General features: G+C 42.3%; 1 long non-coding RNA gene across 1 annotated transcript; it reads right to left on the bottom strand.

The window, feature by feature from the left end:
- Positions 1-784: 784 nt before the first annotated feature.
- Positions 785-17,912, bottom strand: LOC148481893 (uncharacterized). Its single transcript, XR_015871805.1, has 5 exons — positions 17,455-17,912; positions 16,247-16,281; positions 16,045-16,102; positions 11,192-11,220; positions 785-1,106 (listed from the first exon to the last, which is right to left on the bottom strand). It is a non-coding gene; the product is annotated as an uncharacterized LOC148481893 (long non-coding RNA).
- Between the last annotated feature and the right edge of the window lie 7,910 nt (positions 17,913-25,822).

Genomic DNA, 25,822 nt, shown 5'->3' with positions numbered 1-25,822 from the left:
GGTCTGAAATGTTGTTCCATATTTAAATGTTGTTCAAAGTAAAAAACAGATTTATTCTAAGATGATCATCTACTGGAGTGCTTTGTGGACCCATTGAAACTCAACGGTGCCTCCCTAACAGTTAAAAATAAAATCTACTGGCAATATTAATCCAGGTTCGCCATTTAAGAAACCAAAAAATACAGGACTGGCCAGTCCAATGTTTGCAATAAAACCCACAGAATACAATAAACTTCATTTGTAGTAATGATACCAAAATGAATGGTATTCCAGTCAACAATGGACTTGTTGCACATTAATCTCATTCCATTTTAACATTGTAGACATCAATTTAGGGCAATATGCATTACATACGCTACTTAAGTAAATTGTATTATTTCCAGGGCAACCAAGTCTTAATATGGTGTGTATGTATAATATTACACAGTACAATGATCACGAGATAAATGGTGGAAACCACCACATGTATAGAGGTAGGTTTAAGATGTTAGTCAAAGAGTTTTGTAGAATTATCCAAAGTCATATGTAATGTAAATGTATGGACAATCAATCAATTTCAGGTACGGTAGTCATTTTTCTTGCTCCTTTATGCAGAACCTTAAGACGCAAATATTCCAGTTGTGAAAACCTCTGAGGTACTTTTTGCATAGGCGTTTCATATATAACCCAATTTCAAACACTGGTCAGTTGTATGACACTTCCTACAAGGTGGCACTCTTAGAAAGACTACAAAGGAATAGTAGTAGTGACTTTTTTGCTTTACCAAGAACGAGACAAGTTGATCTATTGAATTAAGTTTCTTTATTTCAATAGGCTTGACAATTTACATTATAAAAATGTAAAGATTTGGGTATCAAAATATAGAAGGAAAATGATAAAAGTAGTAAAGTCTCAAACAAACAAAACAAGTTCATAGCAGGTTAATACTAAAAAAAAAAAAATTAATGTCTTGGTGTTTCAGCAATGAAGTCCATTTTCCAATAGTCTGTACTTGAATTGAATAGTCAAAGGAAGATCCAATGCATTAAGCCCCATGCAAGTCATATTAGAAGATCGTTGACTTCTCATCAGTAGGCTCCACTCCAATTGCCCAAGGTCTTGAAGGACTTGAAAAATCAGAAAGAAAAAAGCCATTGGAATGTGGGCATTACCCATGATAATCATCACTTACCTTCACAACAACATATCAAAAGCAGTCTTAAACAAGTAGCATGTACATTTAGCAATAATGCAAGTTACCTCCATAATAGATTGTTTATTCTACTGAAACTTGCAATATGAAGTTATTGCAGAAGCAACTAGTCAAGCCCCAGAATAATTCAGCTTAAGTACAGGCATTAGAAGTTTGACTCAATATTAGAAAACAGATAACTAAAAGAGTATGGAACTGATTTTATGTTGCATGAAAACAATTCACCTATGGTGGTCCTGCATTTCTCAGTTTTAGGTCATGAGATATTGTAAGGGTTTGTTTGCCCTAGGCCTACTGTACATCTAACACCATTTTAAAAATGTGTCCCCTCCATGTAGTTCTGTAAAGGTCCCCCATACAGTGTGATATAGCAGCCGATCCAACTTATTGAAACAATATCGATGCTATATTGATCCGTGCGCGCATATCGGCCGATGCATCGCTCCTCCAGATCTTTCTGCATGTTCAGTTGATCTAGGGATGCGATGTACGATCCCATGCAGCGGAATGAGGGTGGGGGAGGGGTGCCGGCATATCGGGCTGTTGGCCACTCAATCGCTCCATGTGTGAGGATGGCCCGATATGTCGGCCATCGGATTGGCCGTCGCAAGGTGCATTTCGCACAGTGTATGGGTGCCTTAAGGGATATAGGGTCTTAGGAGCCCCTGATAACAACCGACCATGCTGTGCCACAGCAGAAAACATAAGCAGACATGTCTACCCTGCATGGGTGTTTCTGGTTATTGACAGGATGCATGAAGTGAAGACCATTTGGACAGAAGCTTCTCTCCCTGCTCTAAAATATTGCTGCCCAGGCCAACACCCAATAATAGGGAATGGTGGGTGTCAGGTTTGGATAATTAAAACATTCACGAAAAAAAAAAAATTGTGGCCTTATTACCAGTTAACTATTCACACTGTTACATATATTAAAAATAAATCCCTAATTTTGAATGGAAATCGGAAAAAAGTTTAGTCACTAACCTAACACCAACATAGTAATTATGTAAAAACACTTCTCCATTATGACTTCTACAATTTTAGCAACCACCTCAAAATGTATAGCTGAAAGGTTATTTTCAAAAAGGCAAGCATGGTCCTCCCTTATCCAGTCTATAAACATACGTTCAATCTCTCTACCTGATTGTACAGTACTTTGGGGTGTATGAATCATCATAATAACAAGCAGATTTCTCTATTAAATCCTATTTTGCCACACTTGGGAAATTATTTACATTGTGGGTGGTTTAAACCAAGTAACATGAACAGCAGATAAAGAGAAACATTTTGGAGGTCCACATTCATCTATCAAATAAAAGGTCAAACATTTAACATTGCAATTACATTTTCCAAGACTACCGAACACTACCTTTTTATTTTTAAACACACAAATGGCCATTTAGGAGAGATAAAAAAAAAGAATTATGCACACCTGGACACATCAGGAAAGCTGCCGGCTGAGAAGCCTTTATAAAAAAAAAAATATTCTATTTTTACATTCATCATAAATTGCCCATTAAACATCAAAATAAAGGTTAACTAAATATTAAAAGGTGTATTGCCTTAGGTGTATCAGCAATATAGGGATCATAACAGTTTCAGAAGTGTCAATAGTGTTTCTAGTCCACCATAACCAATGGCGTTTTTACTAGAATACAGTTGGATTGCATTTGCTCTATAGGAATTTACCCCATTGGAGAAGGCTACAGTGAGTTCCAAATGCGTAGAAACACGCCAGACGTGACTTTTTGTGTGTCAAAACATGCAAACGCATTATCAGTGGATACTAAACCATGGTCAGAAGTGTAGTATGCGTCAACATAAATGTGTGTTATGTGCATCTTAAAATAAAAAAAAAAAAAGGCAACTTTTAGGTTTCATGGCTCTTTTCGTGAATATAATTTATTAGCAATTCAAAACATACATAGCCACGTGCAACGTTCAGTGATAACTTTTAGATCTGGTCATGTAAACATTGGTAACTAGGGTCATATTTGTAACCAATATTCTCAATGTCACTGTTTTTCGTGGATAAGTATTTGCCATTTATAAAATTAAATTCATTGGTAAACTTTCTGTACAGGACAACAAAGCACTAGATACGCATATAGATATACAGGGCTAAAATCTACCAATTATTGTAACTGTCAAATTTTACTCTATAGACATATTCCCGCCATATGGTCATTGACCACCTGCAAGTAAAAGCATCTGCCTCAAATCCATGCATACCAAACAGAGCAAACAGCTTCACAAATCACTTGTACACATTGAACAGGATAAAAGATCAGTTCAGCCACTTAATACATCTTTGTATCGCCTGATAATTAAATAAAATTAGATCCTTATTGGACCGGTTGGTAATGGAGTTGAAAGAAACTTCAATTAGCCCATGTTAGAGGAATGTTTTCCATCCATATTAGAAGGTTCAAGTACTGGTAGCTCTACCAATCAGACCACAAGAGTTGGAGCCAAAAACAGACAAATACTGTTAGGAAAGTCAAGTGACAAATTTAAGACAGAAATTGCTATCATACTGCACAAGAGTAGAAGTACTACTGCCACAATATACATACATGCTTTCTTCACATGACTCACAACTGGAATAAATATAGAGCTAGTCTGAAGAAGCAACAGTGATTGCAAATACATGCTATAGCGCGTATTTTACCCAATCTAGAGGACCGGGAACTAACTTTAAAAAAAGGCATGGGTCCCCGGCTGCTGGGGTAAACGGAGGAGAAAGCAGCATAATGTGTAAAGGCCGGGCATTACTGCGTGACGTAAATGCATAAGGGGCATTACTGTGGTGTCACGTGAATAAGAAGGCACTACTGTGTGACTTAACATGAATAAGACACTATACAGTGAAAAGCTAAAACAGCCATCCCCACCCATGGGCCGCAGTTACAGGCATGGCACGGTATCCACACTGCAGGGAGAGCTTGGGGCAGCCCAGCATCTCCATGAGTGGTGACGCATCTCAAGAACACACCCCTTCTTCTAAATCCCCACACCCCTTTTTCAGGCGCACCTTCGGCACGTGGTGAAGCGTCCCTTTCTGTAAGGCGCCCTAACGTGAAGACTAGGGGATTGCAGAAGATATCTAGAATATAACTGGTCCCCTGTACATACATCCTGGTAGTTAATATTTACATACCTCTGAAAACTGTTGTTTTCTGGGATATAACATTCTTTGATAAATATGCCTTTTATTAACTAATGTCTTATTCACTATGGGTTTTGTGTACAGACAAGTCATATCACCTGTAGGATCATGGAGGAATTAAACATGCATTTAAGGGGCATGTGGAGAGGTCTGATGCTGTTGGATGTATCAGATGGGAATTCTAGGGGTATGTCGGGATGAGTGGGGAGCTCTAAAGCATAAATTATGATGGGAACCAAAAATGGTCAGGTAGGATTCTTTTTTTTTTTTTTTTTTTTTTAAAGTGGAGGGTCCCTAGGACCCACATATTTTGTCACTCAGCACGATCACTGAAGCAACACAAAATAAAAGTAATTCCACCAATAAAACTTCATAGTCCGTATCACACAATGGCCACTGCATTAAAAAGTATCATGGAGCACTATGGAAAAAGGTTGTTCTTCCTACACATAACATGAACTGAGACGAACCTCAAGGCCCTGAGTAGGGAGATTATTCGCTGTCTCTGGGAGTGCAGATTTTTTTCTTCTTATAAAAAGATACAAAACCCTTCAACTCTAATTTAATAAAATTGAATAAATCAGGTGTGACTCAATGGCACAAATAGCTCTCATTTCATCAGTGAATTACTTTCATGTGGCTTTAAGTGTTTCCAGAAGTGTGTAGATATTTACACACATATCCTAGTTGCAACACACATAAGGGCATATCCAGGTACACAAAGGGCCAAACAGATGACATGATGCTGGCAACAACTCCCCAATACCCCTTTTACACTGGCCAAATAACCTGAGTCATTGCAGTGTCAACCCGGGTCCAGTGACCCAGCAATCCAACCCAGGTAGCAAGTAAGGTTGGACCCGGGTTACAGGGCAGTGTAAACAGGTGACCCAATTCATCCGACCCAGGTCCCATTTACAGCACCAGAACGGCCAGCTCACCAGCACTTGGATATATGATCACCAAACGCCTGCAGAAAACACTGCTCCTAATGTGCAGCGTTAACAGTCCAGCCCGGGAATAACCCGGTCAAAGCCGCAGTGTGAACGGGGTGTGTCCCGGGTTGGACCAGTCTTCCCAATCCCAGGTCAGACCCAGGATTTTGGTGTTAAAAAAAAAAAGTGTGCACCACACTATTCTGCACATACTGTGGCTAGAAAAAAAAAAAAGTGTGTATCCCTTATGATGTTTGATCTTCCTTACACCATCGAATCAAGCTGAATTTGATCATTCTACCACAGATCAATAAAAATCTGTAATATCAAATTTAACAAAGATTACAAAGATTAACTGGTAACCTACATCAAAATAATGCAACTGGATTTCTAGAATGCAACAATTGCTTAGTTGCCACACAGATGGGCTTCAATGTTTTGAGATCAATGCCTGTGAAATGTCCACATTTGGTTAGTAAATTTCCAACACAAGAGCTTCATCATGAAGATTGATGAACATTTAAACAAAATCTTCACAAAAAAAAAAAAAATAAAAGGAAAAGAAAAGGGATTGAAATAGCACCATCAGTAGACTTCTATGAGGGGATTTTCAAAACCAAAAACTCAAACTAAATATCACCTAGAGTGCAGTCAAGTCCATTACAAAAAGGAAAATAAAGTATTTTTTTAAAGGGTTCTTTTGGTAAATCTTCCATAGAATAGACAGAACAGGTATGAATGTATAGACCAAGCATTTCACAAATCTGTGCTTTATAGCAGGACAAAAAAAAATAAATTCATTACATTTCATCTAGAATTTGCTAGAAGACATATGGGAGTCCCTCATGCCCAGTGCAGGTAGATTGATTCCTTGGGTCCCGGACTATAGACAAGACAGTAATTAGTTAGACAATGTCTAGATAGGCACCAGATGTTAGACAAGGATAAAATTTCAACAGACAAAAGTCAGACACTAAAGTTAGACATGTAAAAAGTTCGACAGGTACAAAAGATCGACAGGGTCAAAAGTTCGACATGGAAAAGGTAGACAAAAATGGTCGACACTTATTTTATTTTTTAGTAATAGGTACTTACTGGAGGGTTAGGGTGAAGATTAGGGCTAAAAATATAATTGTCGACCATTTTCATGTTGAACTTTTGACCCTGGTCGACCTTTTGTACCTGTCGAACTTTTTACATGTCTAACTTTAATGTGTCTCACTTGTTTGTGTCAGACTTTTTTTCCCCTGTCTAACATCTGGTGTCTATCTCTTATACCACACCCGATTCCTTAGTGTGGTAGAACCAAGGGGCAACTTTTTAGCATGGACATAAAGCACAAAAGCTACTAGTGGGTATTATACCAAAGCACTATCTAGGTGGATACACACTATACAATTTTTTTTTTTTTACGCAAGATGCAATAAACTTATTTTGTTTACGATACAGTGACCAGATTTAAATCAAATCTTATGAGCATCCTAGAAAATGCGATGAGACTGATTAGACTAAGATAAATGGAGATTGTATGTGCGTACACATACAATCCTCGGCCAGATCACAAAAGTCGCAGAGGATCTACCAGATAACTGTATACCCAAGCTTAATATGAAACACTGGAAATAACAATGCTAAGGAGATTATTCTTTCCTTCAGAGACTGGAAAATGTCAAAATGGATGGATTAGACACAAAACAGAGGAAAACCTATTGCAGTCTGCAAACAGACCAAGGAATCGGGAGAAGCTTTAAAGTATAAAGCAAAAGCCACAATGCAGTTGCTTGAAAATATAAAACCTATGGCATGAGGAGGGCCCAGTCAAAGCACAGACCACATGATTTGAAGTTTGCTGTTGACCAACAGCCCCCATCCAACCTGAAGAAATTAAACTAATAAACTGAAAAGAATTTGTCCTGACCAAAATGTGCAAAATTAGCAGGATTGAGCCAAATAGAATCTCAGTTCTATCATGTAATAAATAAAAAAATAAAAATAACCCCGAATGTTTATCCACTTAAGGAAATGTGTTTTTTTTCTATGCACACTGACTGCATTTTAGGTTTCTCATTTGTAATAGCACCAGGTTAAATCCTTTGAAAAAAATGTAAATTACAAAGAGTGATGAATACATTTAATAGTTCTGTACATTTACCTCTGCTAGGCAGAAAACAAAAAGCAAACAATTGAGGTTGCAGTCTATTTTAAAAGCTTAGCCGTAGTATTCCCTCCAAACATTGACAGCTACAACTTACAGAGAAATGTTCTACAAATTATTCTATAGGAGCTATCTTTCTCCCAAACGTTGTCACTTGATTGGTATTGCAACCTCCTCTGCGTGTCCAAAATGTGCCCATTTAGAGGCATCTTTATACCACTGCCTATGGGACTGTAGGGTCATCAAAAAATTTTGGATGGAAGTGAAACAATATGTGCTAGCTGACCTAATCAATTATCTTCCATTAACACCAGAATGGGCAATATTGGGTTATATTCCAGGAATAACTAGAGTTTCCAAGGGTTGTAAAAAATTATTATTAATTATTTCAGCTGTAGCTTAAAAAATGTATCCTACAACAATGGATTGCTCCTACCCCTCCTTCATTAACCATGTTCAAAGAGAAATTATTTTATATTTTCAAAATGGATTGGGTCAACTCTTCTATCAACAAGGAAAAGAAAGCAGAACAATTCTTCTTAATTTGGGAAAGCTTTATTGAGGCATTAAATCCTGAGATTAAAAAACAAATACAACAGTGTTTCAAATCAACACAATGGTATGAAACTAGAATACTGCTACAAGACCCCCCAATAACTTACACTTAAGAGAAAACAAAACAAAAAAAAAAAAACCCACATAAATAAAAGAAGAGTAGTGAGGGATTGACCCTGGGAGTGCATGGCTCATAACCCCCATCCCACTTTATTTCCTCTTCTCTGTTTTTTTTTTAAATTTATTTATTTTCTCCTTTTTTTCATCTCTCTCTTCTTATACTTATCCCCCACCCCCCCATCACCCATCTACTTTCTTCCCCCTTCATTTCTTCTATTATGGTTGAAGTCATTATAATATATTACTGTTTAATTTTCAATTGATCGGTAAAAAGAGAAAATTGTGGCAAGTCTATTACCTCAAACCACAAGTGAACTGTATGCTATAAATTGTGATTATGTCATTGTTTCTTGTCATATTTACTTGTGTACCAGAGTGTATTTGTTGACTTCAATAAAAACATTTAAAAAAAAAAAAAAAACTTAGCCGTACTTGATAAATGTTTATTCTAATAAGAGAAATACTTTCTTTATAAACCTATGGTTTAAATTTTACATGAGTTGATCAGTATTTAAGGTCCAGTTCATGAGCATAAACTGCAGAATAGGACTCTAGTACCCCTTTCAGATTTATGCCAAATACCCAGGTTTTTGCACGTAAAGGCGCATCAACCAGTCTCTGGCGCAATTCTGAAAGGTGCAACCCGGGTTGACATTCCCGGGTCCACTACCCTGCTTTAGACCCATGTCACGCCTTAAACAAACTAATTGGCCGGGGACAGTGGCGCCCAAGCACCCACTGGATGCTGAAAGACCGGGGTCACTGCAAGAACTGAGTCCGGTGTAAAGGGCGACGTCCCATGTGTGAGAAAGGGGTGAGCTGGGTTAAAGCTGGGAATTTATGTCTGAAAAGGGTACTAGAAGGAAAGTACTAGCAACAGAACAGTTTAAAGTACTATTCAAAAAAAGTTAAATAGTCACAAAAATAACTTTTATTCATAAAGGCTGACAAACCAGCAAAGTGATACAGAGGCACATCAGCCTTACAGAGAGAATGGTTAGCCTCTAATGCAAGACACTGCTTTCCTAATAGGATATGGCATACAAGCATCTTGCTAGAACAGAATGGACAGAACTTAAGCCATTCAAGACTTCTTGGGGACGACGCTCCCGTCGCAATAATCAATTGTTACTGCCAATGGGCACAAATGTCCCAGGCACCCATATTTCAGCTTGCACCCTCTTGAGGTGGTGAGCAGAAAGTCAAAAAGTCTGTTTTAACCACCCAAACCAGGACTTTAGAAGGGTTTAGCCACTTTACGTTGCTAAACCTGAAGCAGAGTGAGCAGCATACACACAAATAGGCACACACGCCATTAATTGCTCCAAATGCCTACCATTACTTAGAGCACCCCAAAAAAATCAATTGAACCCCCTTGAATGCAATTCATTGGGTTTAATGCAGCTAGTCACAAAGAGGGAGAGCATAGAAACGTCTGCAACAGCACAACAATTTACCCCTCTTGGCCTAATCTCACCCTGGACGTACACTTTTTTGTACCCAGCTCTATACAGCCACACTTGCCTGCGCCACGAGGGGATTTGTGGCTAACTGGATTGAGCCCATTGAATGCCTAGGATTTAGACATTTGCCCTTTATGGTTACATTTCAAAGAAACTAAAATATATCCAGAATACACACTTTTCCTGTAATTAGCACATCACGGGGGAAAGTCAGGAAATGCTTACAAACTAAAATTCAACGTTTTCACTATATAATTTAAGATTTGGAGACTTTATGATTCACTTTAACACCGTAAACTTATGTATGACAGTGCTTGCTCCCTCCTGTCAACTCTACATAAACTCCACTATATCCTGGGACGATACAAGGCGATTTCTGCATGAAAAGGCAACTTTCTCATGAAAAACATGGACATCTCTCACCCCTACATATCATGGGTACAGTATGAAGCCAAATCTGTTTTCTAGGAGCCAGGTGACATCACTGAGGCACTGCTTCTTACGGATCTGACAGGCTATATTAAGATTACTAGTTTGACTCACGAAATGGCTGCTTGTATTCTACATAGGGGCCAGATCCACCTAATAGGAACCAGGTTGATAACTTTAGTTACTAATACAGAATGTGGGCCAGATTCAATTAGCCGCAAAAATTTCCACACAAGGAAAATTACTAGAATCCTCAGATCTTCACGCCTGGAGCTACAGCTTGAGTCTCCCATATCCAAAATGCCTGGGACCAGGTGTATTTTGGATAACGGAATATTCCGTATTTTGGAATATTTGCATATCATAATGAAATATCTTGGGAATGGGACCCCAATATACACACAGAATGCATTTATGGTGTTATATACACCTTATACACACAGCCTGCATGTAATTTTATACAATATTTTCAATAATTTGTGCCTTAGACAAAGTTAGTGTACATTGAACCATCAAAAAAATCAAAGATTTCTTTATCTCAGTCATGCCAAAATTATTCCGTATTTCGGAATATTTGGATATGGGAGACTACCTGTATTCAATTATAAGCCCCTTTCCTTACCTGGTAAATCCACAACCAGCACGCCTTAACCCATAGATTCCGGGATAAGTGCCCGGAGCTATGGTTTAACGCGTTTGCGGCATCCGTGATAACGACACTTAGCGTGAATTTCTGTTAGAACCTCCCTCAGGATGCTTATTGAATCCTGCGGCTAATGGAACCTGGCCCTGTAGGAATCTAATAAGGATATTAAAAAAAAAAATAGAAAAAAAAATAGACACCTACTGAAGGCTCTGATGACTAATTCTTAACCTGGAAATGTGACACCACCATAATGTAAACTCAGAAAATTGTCATGCCCATTAAATGGCCATCTAAATAATACAGGACTTGCATCTGTTAACAAATGCAACTTTTCTAGTAATTGAAATTTTATACAACTGGGGTGGAGGGGACACAAGGTAACTGCTACCTAGAACAAGTGGGAATCTGATTAGATGCTTCCCAGCAGTTACAGAAGTCAATGTAACATACACCAAAGCTTCACTCCACCACTCTTATAATCTTATAACAGCAAGTGAGACTTTAGAATTAAAAAGAAAAAAACTTACCAAGAATGTATGTGTGTGATGGTCAATACCTGGTCAGAAAGGAGAGAAATTTAAAAAAAATTAGTGTTAGAAAAGAGGAAATTATATAGCCATTGCCGATAAACTTAAGGGCAATCCTAGCGTTTACAGAGCATGTGAAAGTGCATCAAGGAAGACAGTCATATATTCATAATTCGCACATTTACGCAATAAGATTTAAGCGCAAAACACAGCACTACCCATACACTAGTAACAAATTTAAATGATTCTCTTTAAATTTCCTAATAAATTGAGCATTTTTTGTATCAATAACTGTATACTTATATAGAACTTTGAAAGTGGACATTGGCTAGAAATCTATGGATTAACTCATTAGATCATAACAATAGCTTTTCATTTTCTAGTACAGGACTATTAAATACTTCTACAGTGGAAGATCCTTCATATATGTATCCCAATAGGTTCCAGCAGGCTTTTTGCTAAGTAAACTAATGTAGGCCCTACATCTAAACAGCGAATCCCTGTTCTGCCGATGCGGCAATCAGATAAATCTGCAAACTCCGATGATCACCAATTTCGGAGGGGGTGGGGAGGAGCCCCCAAGTATCTTCAAAACTCAAGTAATATGTCAGGTACTTTGGTTCTAACGTAACAGCATCTCCAGTTACCAAACAACTTTATTGTGGAAATGAAAGCAGGATGGTAACTCACTCATTGCATATGAACAATCATTTATGCAGAAATGTTCAGCTAACATGTGTAACACACCCTTATCCATTTAGTAGATAACCCCTTTTAGGTACAATAGTTTCCTAGCACACCTAGAGTTGGCATCATCCCTAGTTAGCTGAAATTCTTGTAACTTGGCACACTTAAATTTCTTGGAAAAAACACCTTTTCTTAGATCAGCTTGGATGCAAGGCAATCCGATCTGGCGCTCTCTCACCAGCACAGGAAAATCCAGCACTGCAGCACTAGTCAAAAGCTCAGAATGTTGTATGCTGTAATTGTGGGACATTTCCTGGACAGAAGACTATTTTAATGTCGTTATCAACAGAGGCATGTTCATCACAGCATAGATTCATTATAATATGACAATTTACATCCCAGGATGTTGCAAAACATGTACTATTTTAGGTTGTCATCTACTTACTATTTGCATGTATAGAAAATTTATTGTATTTGACTACTATACTCTGATTCATATTACAAATTAAGTTTCTTAAGGGTGTTCTGGATAATTAACTGGATTATAATCATGCGAATTTTACAGATAGCAGAACAATTGGGTTGTTTCTGAACAACTTGGCTATACATTAGTTGTTGACAAAATAATTAGTAATCAGCATTTGAAAGTATTTTACAAAGAAACAGATAATCTTGTCAGCCAGTAACCGCCATTACTTCATGTATCAGGTCATAACCAGGCCTAATAGCTAAACCAGCTCCTGTAGCATTATACCCCTTTTCCAATAGCCAAAATACCTGGGTTTTTGCAGTGTTAACCCAGGTAGGGGCTCAGTGGAAAAAGGTCCTAGGAAAAAATCTTGGGGCGATTTATTCTTCCTGGGTCTCGAGCAGGTGCGGGTAAAACCCTTGTAAGGCTCAGTGTAAACTGGCCCCGTTTCCGGCAGTGATTGTGCATCATTCGAAAGCCGTCTGACAGCTGTCACCGGGGAGGGAGAGATTACAGCCTTCCTGCATGGTCCGGACTGTTTTTACCCCATCTCTGTTTCATACGGGGAGGCTGTAATCTCTCCCTATCCAGTGACAGCCATCGATAACAGCAGGCCAAATGACACACCCCCTTTCTCGGGAAGGACCCACTTCCCTGGTCGCCTGTCCGCTCCGGTCAGGCATGCAGGGGAGAGATGGAGTTTCCGGCGTTTGGTGATGACATCGCCAAGCGCAGTCAATACACTTGGGTGCAGTGTGAATGCCGTCGAGCCGGGATATTCCAAATCCCAGGTCAGACCCGGGACTTTTGGTGGAAAAAGGGTATTAGACCACTTATGTTTAAGGCTTCTAAAGGGTGAACACAATATAGTTTGTACTGAGGCAACTCTTTGTCCTTCCACTTAAATTCTACAGTATTGGGTTTACAACAGAGCCATTTAACTCAAACAACTGAAAGATCATAAGGAAACGCAAGTACAATACACACACACACACACATCACACAAGACTAATGGGAAAATAATGTGGAAGTGTAGTGAAATATGAAAAAAAAGTTTGTAAAAAAAAAATAAAAGTAATAAATAAAAGGTGTTTTATATTGGTTCTTCATTCTATTCAGACGATAGGTAATATACCTACTTTGAAGGTGGAGGGTTGTTTCAATTGAAAAAAGAAAACCGTAAGAAATAAACCCACTTTGTACACACCACAAGAGGTAATAGTGTTGTAAAAATAAGGGGTGATATAGACCTTCATTATACAATAGACAGTATGAAGGAGGATGATCCTAAAACACAAGTTAAAGCAACATGTACATTCCTCTTTTTATAGAAAATTTCTATAAGCGTTGTAATTCCATTTTGAATACTCAAAGCTCTTGAATGATTGTGTTCCCAAAGATCAAATGCTGCATCAATTACAGACCACGATCTTTCCTGTCAATTTCTCAAAGAGGCTAACAGGTAGAGAGAGTCGTAAATGCCAAGAGCTAATGGCATAGAATGGCAACAACTTCTCAGGCAGTAAAGAGTTTCTAAATGACTTAATCATCAGAGCTGGCATACAAACCAGTTCTGTAACAAGACTTTATTGTATAACCGCAGTGCCAAAACAGCTGCAAAATGGAAAAAAAGTTATCGCTATTAATAGGTGAGCTTTTTAGGGAATTATAGATGAGACTAACTACTTGGTGTTAGTGTATAGAAATACACTAAAATAGAAAATTTAACCGCATATGGGAAACCAATGTTTTTTGGCTTACAGGCATAAGTTAGTTTAGAATGCGTATCTGAGTGGATAGGATTCCAATTTAAGGGAGAAAAAAAAAAAAAAACAGGGATGGTATAAATGAAATATTGTAATTTATGTTTGTATGCTTTATCTAAGTTACTATGACTTTAAACCCATCAGATTTCTTATAGAGTATTAGAATGTCATGATTTCTGAATGGACACTAAGCCACAGGTTCCCACACTCCGCCACTACAGTACAGGTGTTAAGGCTATCAATGCTTAAGTCACATGGCTAAATCAAATTGAATGAGGTACCAATTGAGTCACCTGTGCTCAAGCATAGATATCCCTAAAACGGACTGTAAAGGCGCAGTTTGGGGTACTTTTGCACTAAGCAACTGAAATATATTTAATTAATGAATCTGTTAAAAAGGTTACTTGGGTTTTAATTGACACTAAATTTTCTTCAAAGGATGAAATCTTCTGAACTGCAGCAGGATAATCAAAAAATCTGTTTTATACAGAAAACATTAAAATGGCTATAAGCAAGAAGTTCTGCACTGAATGTGCAAAAAAAGAATTTCCTTAAATAAGTCCAAATGATCCAGTAAGGAATTGTGGCATGAAAGAGGATGGTAAAGTGCAGTATATTGCCTTCTAATAGGTCAGAACAGATTTGTTTACAGGTATCAAAGCAATAGGTCACAGGGCACTGCCATATTTTTTAAAGGAAGATCACCACAGTACTGCCAACTCAAAAAAGCATCATGGCAGCCTCTAGTCAGCAAAAGCTGATGGCACTGATCACCAAAACCAAACCAAAAAAGGTTTATTGCTACATTTGATTGTAAAGTCTATAATAATATATATATATATATATATATATATATATATATATATATATTTTTTTTATTTTTATTATACCCTGCACACAGATTTAAACCCAGTTTAAACTGAAATCATGATTGTGCAGGTAGAATTGTATCACTTGTAGAAATGGGTTTTGGTGATAAAGCCTGCAAGCCAAGTACCACATAATGTAAGCAAGTGATGCATTTGAATACAAACACTGGAGAACGTCTGTTTCATGAAACAATTAAAATATTTCTAAACAGCAAAAATTAGCAAGAAGTTAACAATTTTGTAATACATAACAGAAAAAGGGAGTTAATTAAGTCAATGGTACATTACTGACAAAATTTAAAAATAAAAAAATCTGTAAAACAAAACAAACATTTCTCTACCACCAGTGTAAAATACGATAGTAACATTAAAGTAATGCAACTGTGAAATAAATGCACGACTATTTCAATCTATATTTGGTGGGAATGCACAGGCTCCCAGTTTACAGGTGATTTTTTTTTTTTTTAAGTGTTTATTGATAAAGCTGCAGGAGTAAATGCAATGGCAATGAACTCACACTCTGTAAACCAATACTGACAGATAATGAAATTAAATTTTCTGTTTTAAGTTATCGCAGTCTTTAAAAATAAAACCCAGAGCACTGGACTAGATAAGAGAAACTTAAGGTGCCAATATTGAAATACATTTGAAGATGAAATAAACTGTAAAACAAAAGATCTCCAGTAAAAAAGTACATTTCAATCAGTCCTGATGTTACTGTACAGATTTGATAGTTTTATGAAGTAGTGTAATCAATCAGTGGTAATTTCAACATTGCTTAGGAAACTATACATATCAATTAAGTAACCCAGAGTTAGTGCTCATTTTCACATATAAATAATAAAATCTATGTTTTTGTATTGAAATAGCATCATACGCCAATGACTATGCTTTACATATGAGCACTTGGTTCACCATGTATATATTAATACAAGAAAGCAAATCCTTTTTTTTCTTTTAAATCCTACTCATTTGTAATATCTGCCATATTTTCAAACTAAACATTTAAATTATGAAATTCTGGGTACACACATAACTTGCTTTGTATAACTCGGAACACACCTCATGATATGTGCCATGCCGTTTTCCATTATAAATCATGCTTCAGTTTATCATTTACCTGTAAAAAAAAAAAAAATACAAAAAATAGTTAGGTTACTTTTTTTGGGTACCAAGTAACTAAAAAAAAAAAAATCTATAACTACCAACTGATCATAAACATCAGACAAAACAAAAACAAAATAAAGAAATAAATCGGACTTACGTTCAAAATATGACAGTCCTGAAACCATAGTCCACCTGAAAGCAGATCGATAGCTTGATTTAGAAGTTGGCAATGAACTGTATTGAATTACCTACTAACAGTAATAATTGCAATCAGCAAACTACTATACACAATTTACTTTAAACAGAAGAAAAATAAAATTGCGGCATATCAAAAAAAAAAAAAAAAAAAGCTTGTAACACGGACAATGAGGATATTCTCTTCAAAATGAAAGTTTTAGATAACTTATTTTAACTGCATATAAAGAGAATGTAAAAGGCTCCTTGTTCTACTATACAGAATCTAAAAAAAATATGTATCCTAAAGCAAACTTATTTTAAACAAATAGAAAACGGTTTATTAACTACGCAGTACAAAAAGGAGTTGCAATGTACTGATACTTTGGAAAAAAAATAATAATCATAACCACACATACTACAAATTCTGTCTTGGGAGTGGTCATGTAGTGGGGACATAAAAATGAAATGCACCCACAGAATGTGTATATATAATATAGCATGGGCTGCTAGGTGCCCTACAAATTGACAATCGCATAAAAACATTACTTCGAGCAAATCTTGCAACACAAGTCTCCTCGTTCCCATATGAAGCCAGGATCTTACACCAGTCAGAGGACATATATATATATATATATATATATATATATCTCGATAACATTTGCAGATAGAGGGGTCGAACAATTATATGAAATTTACAGATATATAAAATACAAAATATTACACAACAGACACTGCGTTGAAAGCCAACACCCAGCACAGGCACACATGTATGTCCCATGTAAGTAGATGGGGTGTGAGGAGGAAGGCGCCATCTTTCCTGCATTTCATGTAAAATGTCTAACAAAGCCATATGGATGTGTCCCCTGTATGATTCCATGTGGTGGGTGATGGGCACATACATGAGCACGCAGCGGGTGGCTGGGGCAGGCAGCCGGGCACAGCAGCCGCGGTATAGGCGGCCCCGGAGCGCACACGCAGCACCTCCCGCACATACCGCCAAAAAAGCAGCAAAAGGCGAAATAAATGCCCGGCTCCGGTCACTGCCCTCCGTGTGCGGCCGCCGGGGCCCGGTGTAGCTGAGGGGTGATGCACCGAGCTCCGGGCAGCCGCCTGTGCTGCCGATTGTCAAGGACATTGGCTTGTTTTCCTCTCCCCACCCAAGGACAAAGGGAGTGGAGTCGTACTCACCGCCATGGCCGCCATTGCTGGGAGGATCTGACAGTCGGATCTCAGGGCCACACGGGACCCCGGGGGCCCCCTCACAGCTGCCCCCTTGTCTCTCTGCCCTACACCTCACACCCCTACAGTGAGTCCGCGCTGTACCCGCAGGAGCACAGCCCGCTACCCGCGAACAGCCGCCCTGCTCCTGCCGCCATTTTGCGCCGCCTTCCCCTCACTCATGGCACGGCTCTCCCTGCCAGCCCGACGGCTACCACAGCCGCCAGCCGCCTGCTCGGCTCTTACCCAGCGGCCTAATAGGTCTTCGTGACGGCAGGGACCTCGCTCCCTGCACCCCGACTCTATACTACCCGTCTCCCTGCCCGCCATCTTGCTGCTGCTACTGCAGCGCCTCTCCCTACACACACAAAAGCAGCTCTGCTCTCTCTGCCGCCCGGAGCCTCCTTATCAGCAGCAGCGTAGTGTGGTGGGTACATGCAGTCACTGAGCACCGCTCCGACGTCACTGTCATGTGACCGGGGGGGGCGGGGACAGCTGGGGAGCTCCAGGCAGCAGCAGAGCCAGAGATGAAGAGGGAGGGAGAGAAAGAGAGACCAGAGTTTAGCTCAGCCTCAGCTCAGATAGATTCGGTTATTACTATGGTAGCTCTTGTCTCCCAGCCTGTGCGACCTGAGAATTCAGTGTCACCTTATAGGAGTCATTTCCACTTAAATTAGCTCATTCTTAAATTAATAATTATACCAATCCATCTGTGTAAGTAACCATTTTCAGCTTTCAGCAGGACAGTCCCGCTTTTTAGGCACTGAAGGGCCGCAGTGTCCTGGAGGATTAGGGGGTGCAGTTGCTGCTGTTCTGCACAGCAGGGCAACGGGTGAAAAGGTGCCAAGGGCGCTGAGCGAGGGGGGCAGATCAGTGGCGTAACTATAAATTTTGCTTTCCCTGCCTAAAAAGTTTCTGCCTCCCCCCCCCCACATGGCATTTTGGTAAAACTAATACAGGGCAGTTTCTTGGCAATTTGGCTCCCAGTGCAGTCAGTTAAAAAATGCGCCCCCACCCCCCATATACAGTTTACATTATTTGTAATTTTTCCTCCTTATAGTAATGCCCCTTAAACATAATGCCACACACTGTAATGCCCCTTACACATTATGCTACACTCCATAATGCCCATTACACTATGCCACACACTGTAATGCCCATTACACATTATTCCACACACTGTAATGCCCATTACACATTATTCCACACACCATAATGCCCATTACACATTATTCCACACACCATAATACCCATTACACATTATGCCACATACCTTAATGCCCATTACACATTATTCCACATACTGTAATGCTCATTGCACATTATGCCACTCACCATAATGCTCATTGCACATTATGCTTCAGACAGTAATGCCCATTACACATTATGCCACACACCATAATGCCCATTATGCCACACCATAATGCACATTACACATTATGCTGCACACTGTAGTGCACATTTCACATTATGAAAGATAGATTTTTTGCCCCTGACACCATTTTATACCCCACAGTAAGGCTTCTAACTACGTTTAAATTACCTGCTCGTTGCCAGGGTTTTCATGCTCTTAGACAGGAATTTCATGCTTGTTGTCAGGGGTTTCATGCTTGTTGTCAGGGGTTTCATGCTCGTTGCCGGGGGTTTCATGCTCGTCGCAATTTCTCACAATCCCGATGCCGGCATTCCGACCACCGGGATACCAAAGGTAAGTAGCGGGGTTGCAGGGGGAGGGTTAGGATTAGGGGTTAGGCACTAGGGGGAGGGTTAGGCACTAAGCGGGGAGAGCTAGGTTTAGGGTGCGGGGAGGGGGAAGTTAGGTTCATTCACTAGGGGTGAAGGTTAGGATTAGGCACCAAAGAGGGAGGGCTAATAGGGAGAGGGGGAGGGTTAGATTACCGAACAACAAGTGTCGGTATGCTAGCCTTGTCAGGATGCCGGAGTTGGGATCCCGACAGCCGGGATCCCGACTGCCAGCATCCCATACCCAAACCGTCCCAGACATCCAACCACACAAAAGCAGCTGGACTGGAACTCATCAGCATGAATACATATGCTACATTGTTCTTAGAGATAGACATTGTGATATTGGATTTCAATAGTCCTTGACCTTATTTCGGTGAGCATAGAAAATGACAATTTTTGGCACCATAGATTTATCTAGATGCATTAGCATACAATCCTCATTAAGGCCCTTGATCATTGCTATTCTTTTTAACTGGGTTGAGTCTTATGGTGCATACACACGATCAGATTTTTCCTTCAGATATGAACGATAACGATTTAAAAATCGTTCAGTCGTTCATATCTGAAGGAAAATCGTTCATATCTGACATGCCTGAACGATGGACGATCAACGATGCGCGTTCCCGTTTGTCAGATAACGATATCTGACATCTGATGGGTTTGCAGTCAGACTTGGACGATTCCATTCATTTTAATGCAGTCAAAAATCGTTCAAATCGTTCAAAACTTTGGTAAAATCGTTCAAATCGTTCAGATCGTTTAATCGTTCAATCGTTCATCTGACAAATCTGACAAGTCTGACAAATCTGACCGTGTGTACGCTCCATTAGCTGTACGTAGCAAGTGCTCACCAAGCGCAGAAGCTATTAGACTCCTGGGGAATACTTAACACTAGTTGGTTGGAGTGGAGCTACCAGGACCATAACTAGGGCAGTGCAGCTGCACAGAGCACAGGATGCCCTGGGTTCCGGACTGTAGATAGACAAGAATTAGATATACAATGTCTAGGTAGATACCAGATGTTAGACAGACAAAAGTTTGACAGGGACAAAAGGTCTACAGGGACAAAAGTTTGACACACAAAAGGTCGACATGTAAGAAGGTCGACAGGTACAAATGGTCAAAAGATCGACACAAAAATGGTCGACACGTGATTTATTTTTATTTTATTAGGATTAGTTTTGGGGTTAGGATTAGGCACTAGAAGGGACGGTTAGGGTCAGGCACCTACCCTGATGGTTAGAGTTAGGCATCAGGAGGAAGGGTTAAGGTTAGGCACCAAGGGGAGGGTTAGGATGAAGATTAGGGCTAGAAAAAAAAAGTGTTGACCATTTTTGTGTCGGCCAATTTCGCGGCGACCTTTTGAACCTGTTGACCATTTGTACCTGTTGACCTTCTTACACATCAACCTTTTGTCCCTGTCGAACTTTCTACATCAGGGTCCATAGGGTATCCACAGGATACCTTGGGGTATAGGTGATGATGTCAGGCATCGGGCACCATAGAGTTAAGTTTTCAGCCTCCCAGGATGCACTAGGGTCCCCCTCCTATACCCCGCCCCCGAGCCAAGGCATCTCAGTTTCGTTGGTGCCCGGCTCTGAGTCGGAGCACCTGTTTAGAGGGGGGCTAAAGATAGCCCCTGAAGTTTTCTTCGCGGCAGTTGGGGCTGCACATCTGGAAGTACAGCATGGACAGTCACTACTGATGTCCATGCTGTCTTCCCTACACCCCGCCGGTACCAGAACGCCGGTACTGATCCGGGGATGCTGGTAAGCATCTGGGGTCACAGCTAGCGGTGACCCCAGATGTTTTGGACCATGGCCGGATTCAAGGGGGCAGCAGGTAAGCAGCGGGGTCCCGCGGTGGGTCCCTGCTGATACATGGTCCAGAGTCCCCAGGCAGGGGGCTCCCTGGGGACTGGCTGCAGCGTGGAGCCAGGTAACTAACCTGCGCTTCCACTACCCCCCTGGGACAGCGGACCGCAGCTGAGCGGTAGCGCTGCGGCGTCCCAGGGGTTAATTGCATGCCAGGGGAGCGCGCCTTCCCTGTATACAGCTGGCGCCTCCCTCGCTGCACACAGCCCTCTCTGCACCAGCCGATTGGCCCTGTGGCAGCGCTCCTCCCCCAGGCCAGCCTCCTCTCTGCTCCTCGGTGGCCATCTTTCAAGAAGCATGGTGAACGCTGCTGGAAGCTGTTGATCGGTGGCATCGCGGTCTGGGTCCCCCGGCATACCTCTCCTTTGTTGAAACAGGTCTGTGTATGCAGCGCTGTGTCCTACCAGGCTCTGTGTCTGCGTAGTTGAGGAACAGCGCTGATAGTGCAGGGATTAATTTCTTTGCATTGTATGTGACTTCTGCTAGCGCTGCTGCCTGTACTTTCACTTTCTACTGTCAGCCATTTCACTGTCCCTGCTCTTCTTCTGCTAAAGCCCTTGCGGTGCAGTGATTGCAGGGTGGTTCTCCCACTATACTAACGAGTATGAGTGAGAGGGGTCACATACTTACCATCATGTCTGAGAGTGAATTTCCTCTCCAGCTTATGTGTACTAAGTGCAATGTACCAATAGAGGAGGGGGAGGGTAACGCGGAGGGGCTATGTCGGCAGTGTTATTTATTGGCGCGGCCAATTACTGTCACGGCTCCGGTACAGGAACCGCCCTGGGCTTGTTTCGCCAAAGCGCTTACAACCCTAGTGGGCCAGTTAGCTCCGCCACCTGCGTTTTCACAGATGGGATTGTCCCAGCAGCCAGTGGTGTCGTCACCCATGCAGGGTTTCCCGAGACAACTGATGGTACCCCACAGTCTCCCTATTTTCCCTCCCCAGGTCTCTCAGGAACCTGCGTGGGTTAATTCACTGACAAGTTCTGTACAGCATTTGTCGGACGTGTTACAAGGGGAGTATGTATTTTGCGGCCACATGAGCGGCCGGTGGCGTCTCTGTCCGCTCCTTATGAGGATGACGACGTGACGACCGATGATGGGGAGATTCTGGATCTATCTGACCAAGAACCTCTCCGTACTAAAGAGTCGGACGTTAAGTCCAAGGTTTATATTCCTGGCCTTATTCGGGCAGTCCGCACAGCTTTAGTTATTGAGGATGATGATCCTCCGGTGTCCAAGTCCAAATTTGCCTTTTTTAAGGATATTAAGGGTGACGCCACAGTGTTTCCTCTTTCGGGTCAGTTAGTAGACCATTTAGTGGAGGCGTGGAAACACCCTGGTAAACGGTATCAGCCTCAAAGACGCTTAGCAGTGGCTTACCCATTTGCGGACAGTTATTTTTCTAAATGGGAATCCCCTCCACAGGTGGATTCTCATGTGACATGCCTAGTCCGAAGTGCCACATTGCCCATGCCCTCCATGTCCTCCTTGAAGGATGCTACGGACCGTAAGGTGGAGATCTGCCTAAAGTTCATTTATTCCCTCGCGGGGGGGGGCATCCATATGTTGGGTAGCCAGAGCTATGGAGCGCTGGGCTGATAGTTTGGAGGCGTCTTTGGATTCCGACTGTTCAGCTGAACAGGCCGAGTTGGTAGGCAATCTCCGGGATTCGGCCACTTACATCAATGAAGCGGCCTTGGATATCAGTACCCTCACATCTTGGATTTCTTCGGCAGCTGTTGCTGCTCGTCGCACCTTATGGTTGCGATCCTGGAAGGCGGACGCTGATTCCAAAAAGGGCTTGGAAGCTTTGCCCTTTAATGGAGAAGTCCTATTTGGTCCGGATCTGGACAAAATTGTGGCCACGCTGGCGGCAGCCAAGTCTGCATGTCTCCCGTCTGCTGCGGTCCCTTCCAGTTCGGGTACGTCGTCCTTTCGGCCTTACAGGGCCCAGGGTAGGCCTAAAGCACAGTCTTTTCCCCGGCAGGCTGGCCCCAAGAAATCGTCCAAGCCCAGGAAACAGGCCTGGAGTACCAGAAGTCCAGCCCCTAAGTCTGATGATAAACCTGCGGCCTGACGGTCCGGGCCTCCCTTTGGGGGATCCCAAAGTGGGAGGCCGCCAGCTGCAGTTCGCCCAGTGTTGGTCAGTAACTACGACAGACAATTGGGTTTACAAGGTGGTTTCTCACGGGTATGCCCTCTCCTTTCGGCACAGGCCCCCATCCCGATTCTTCACCACGGGTCTTCCCTTATACCGGAACAAAGCCATGGAACTGCGGAAGGTTTTGCACACTATGCTCCAGGCTGGAGTTATAGTGCCTGTTCCATTCTCCCAGAGGGGCCAGGGTTTCTATTCCAATTTAATTTTGGTGCAGAAACCCAATGGGTCGTCAGATTCTCAACCTCAAAGCCCTCAACAAGTCCTTGCGGGTGCCGCGGTTTCGGATGGAAACCCTACGGTCCATCATTCTGGCGCTAGAACCTGGGGATTACATGGTGTCGTTGGACATACAGGATGCTTACCTGCATGTCCCTATTCTTTTACGCCATCAACAGTTCCTTAGGTTTGCAATCCGCAACGATCACTTTCAGTTCCGGGCATTACCTTTTGGCCTGGCGACAGCACCACGAGTGTTCACCAAGGTTATGGCGGTCATGGCGGCTTTCCTGCTGCTGCAGGGAGTCCGCATGTTGCCATACCTAGACGACCTTCTGTTGGTAGCAGGATCTCCAGAGCTCCTTCTACACCACTTGGATCTGACGATTGCGGTATTGCAACGGCACGGCTGGTTAATAAACTGGCAAAAATCCACCCTGATCCCGTCTCAGAGGATTCTGCACCTCGGAGCCTTATTGAACTCCAGACAGCAGAGGATCTTTGTGACGGGGGAATAGATCTCTGCCTTACAGTTGAGGGTGCGCAGTTGTCTGCAGAGTCACCGTGTGTCCCTGCACTCGGCGATGAGGTTACTGGGCTCCATGGTGTCAGTATTCGACATGGTGGAATATGCCCAGTTTCACTCCAGACCTCTGCAGCAATTGATCCTGTCCAAATGGAATGGACTGCCTCAGAGTCTAAAGTCCCAGACGATGGTGCTCACTCCGGAGGTTCGCCTGTCCCTAGCCTGGTGGTTGCAGACGACCCATCTCAACAAGGGTCGTCCATTTTGGGTGGCGAACTGGATCCTGTTGACAATGGATGCCAGCCTTCGGGGCTGGGGAGCGGTCACGGGTCCACACTTGTTCCAGGGCAGATGGACTCAGGCGGAAAAGGAGCTTCCAATAAACATCTTGGAACTCCGCGCGGTTTTCAATGCTCTCCAGCAGGCAAATCGGGTTCTCCAAGGTCACCCTGTGCAGGACCAGTCGGACAATGCCACCACCGTGGCCTACATAAATCGGCAAGGAGGAACCCGAAGTCGGGCAGCACTCGTAGAGGTGTCCCGCATCCTGGTCTGGGCAGAGCGCAATCTCCCGGCCATATCAGCAGTATTTATCCCGGGAGTCCTCAACTGGGAGGCAGACTTTCTCAGTCGCCAGGACGTTCATCCGGGGGAGTGGTCTCTGCACCAGGACGTCTTTCAACTTCTTGTGGACAGGTGGGGTCTTCCAGAGATCGACCGCATGGCGTCACGGCACAACAACAAGTTGCCAGTGTACGGGTCTCGAACAAGAGACGAAAAGGCGTCTCTGGTGGATGCTCTGTCCGTCCAGTGGATGTTCCGGTTTGCTTATCTCTTTCCTCCGTTTTCCCTTCTTCCACGGGTAATCAGGAAATTCAAACAGGAAGGAGGGACGCTCCTGTTGATAGCTCCCGCGTGGCCCAGGCGGCACTGGTTCTCAGACCTTCAGGGTCTGTCCGTGGACATTCCTCTGCGGTTGCCGCTACGACCGGACCTACTGTCACAGGGTCCTTGTCTTCACCCGGACCTGACTTGGCTGTCTTTGACGGCGTGGCTGTTGAGACGGCCATGTTAAGGTCCAGGGGGTTTTCCAGCTCTGTAGTACGAACTATTCTAAGAGCTCGGAAACCATCTTCTGCAAGGATATACCATCGTGTGTGGCATACGTTCTTCCAGTGGTGTCGACCGAGAGGTTATGCCCCTCAGGAGTTCCGTCTAGAGTGTTAGCTTTCCTACAAGCGGGACTAGACCATGGGCTTCGCCTTGCTTCTCTGAAGGTGCAGGTGTCTGCCCTGTCTGTCTGGTTCCATCGTAGGATTGCTACAATCCCTGATGTGCGCACCTTTATGCAAGGTGTTCTTCGAATTCAGCGCCCTTTGTTCCACCGGTGGCGCCTTGGGATTTAGCTGTGGTCCTGAGGGCTCTCCAGGGACCGCCGTTTGAACCACTGGGCTCAGTGGACCTTAAATGGCTGACAGCTAAAACAATTTTCCTTTTGGCCATCGCTTCGGCCAGACTTGTTTCTGACTTAGGGGCTCTCTCCTGTAGACCCCCTTTCCTGATTTTTCATGGGAACAGGGCAGTGCTGCGCACTCGTCCTAAATTTCTTCCCAAAGTTGTTTCACGTTTCCATATCAATGAGGAAATCGTTGTGCCGGCTTTTAACTCACCTGATCTTTCAGTGGGTGAGGCCACTTTGGACGTTGTGCGGGCCTTAAGGATTTATGTTGACCGCACTTCTTCGTTTAGGAAGTCAGATGCCTTGTTTGTCCTCTATGGCTTCCGTAAAAAGGGTTGGTCTGCTTCAAA

The sequence above is a fragment of the Taudactylus pleione genome, unplaced genomic scaffold, assembly GCF_031769625.1.
Source record: "Taudactylus pleione unplaced genomic scaffold, aTauple2 ptg000556l, whole genome shotgun sequence".
Classification (NCBI taxonomy): Eukaryota; Metazoa; Chordata; class Amphibia; order Anura; family Myobatrachidae; genus Taudactylus; species Taudactylus pleione.
This window is presented reverse-complemented; position numbering and strand designations above follow the sequence as displayed.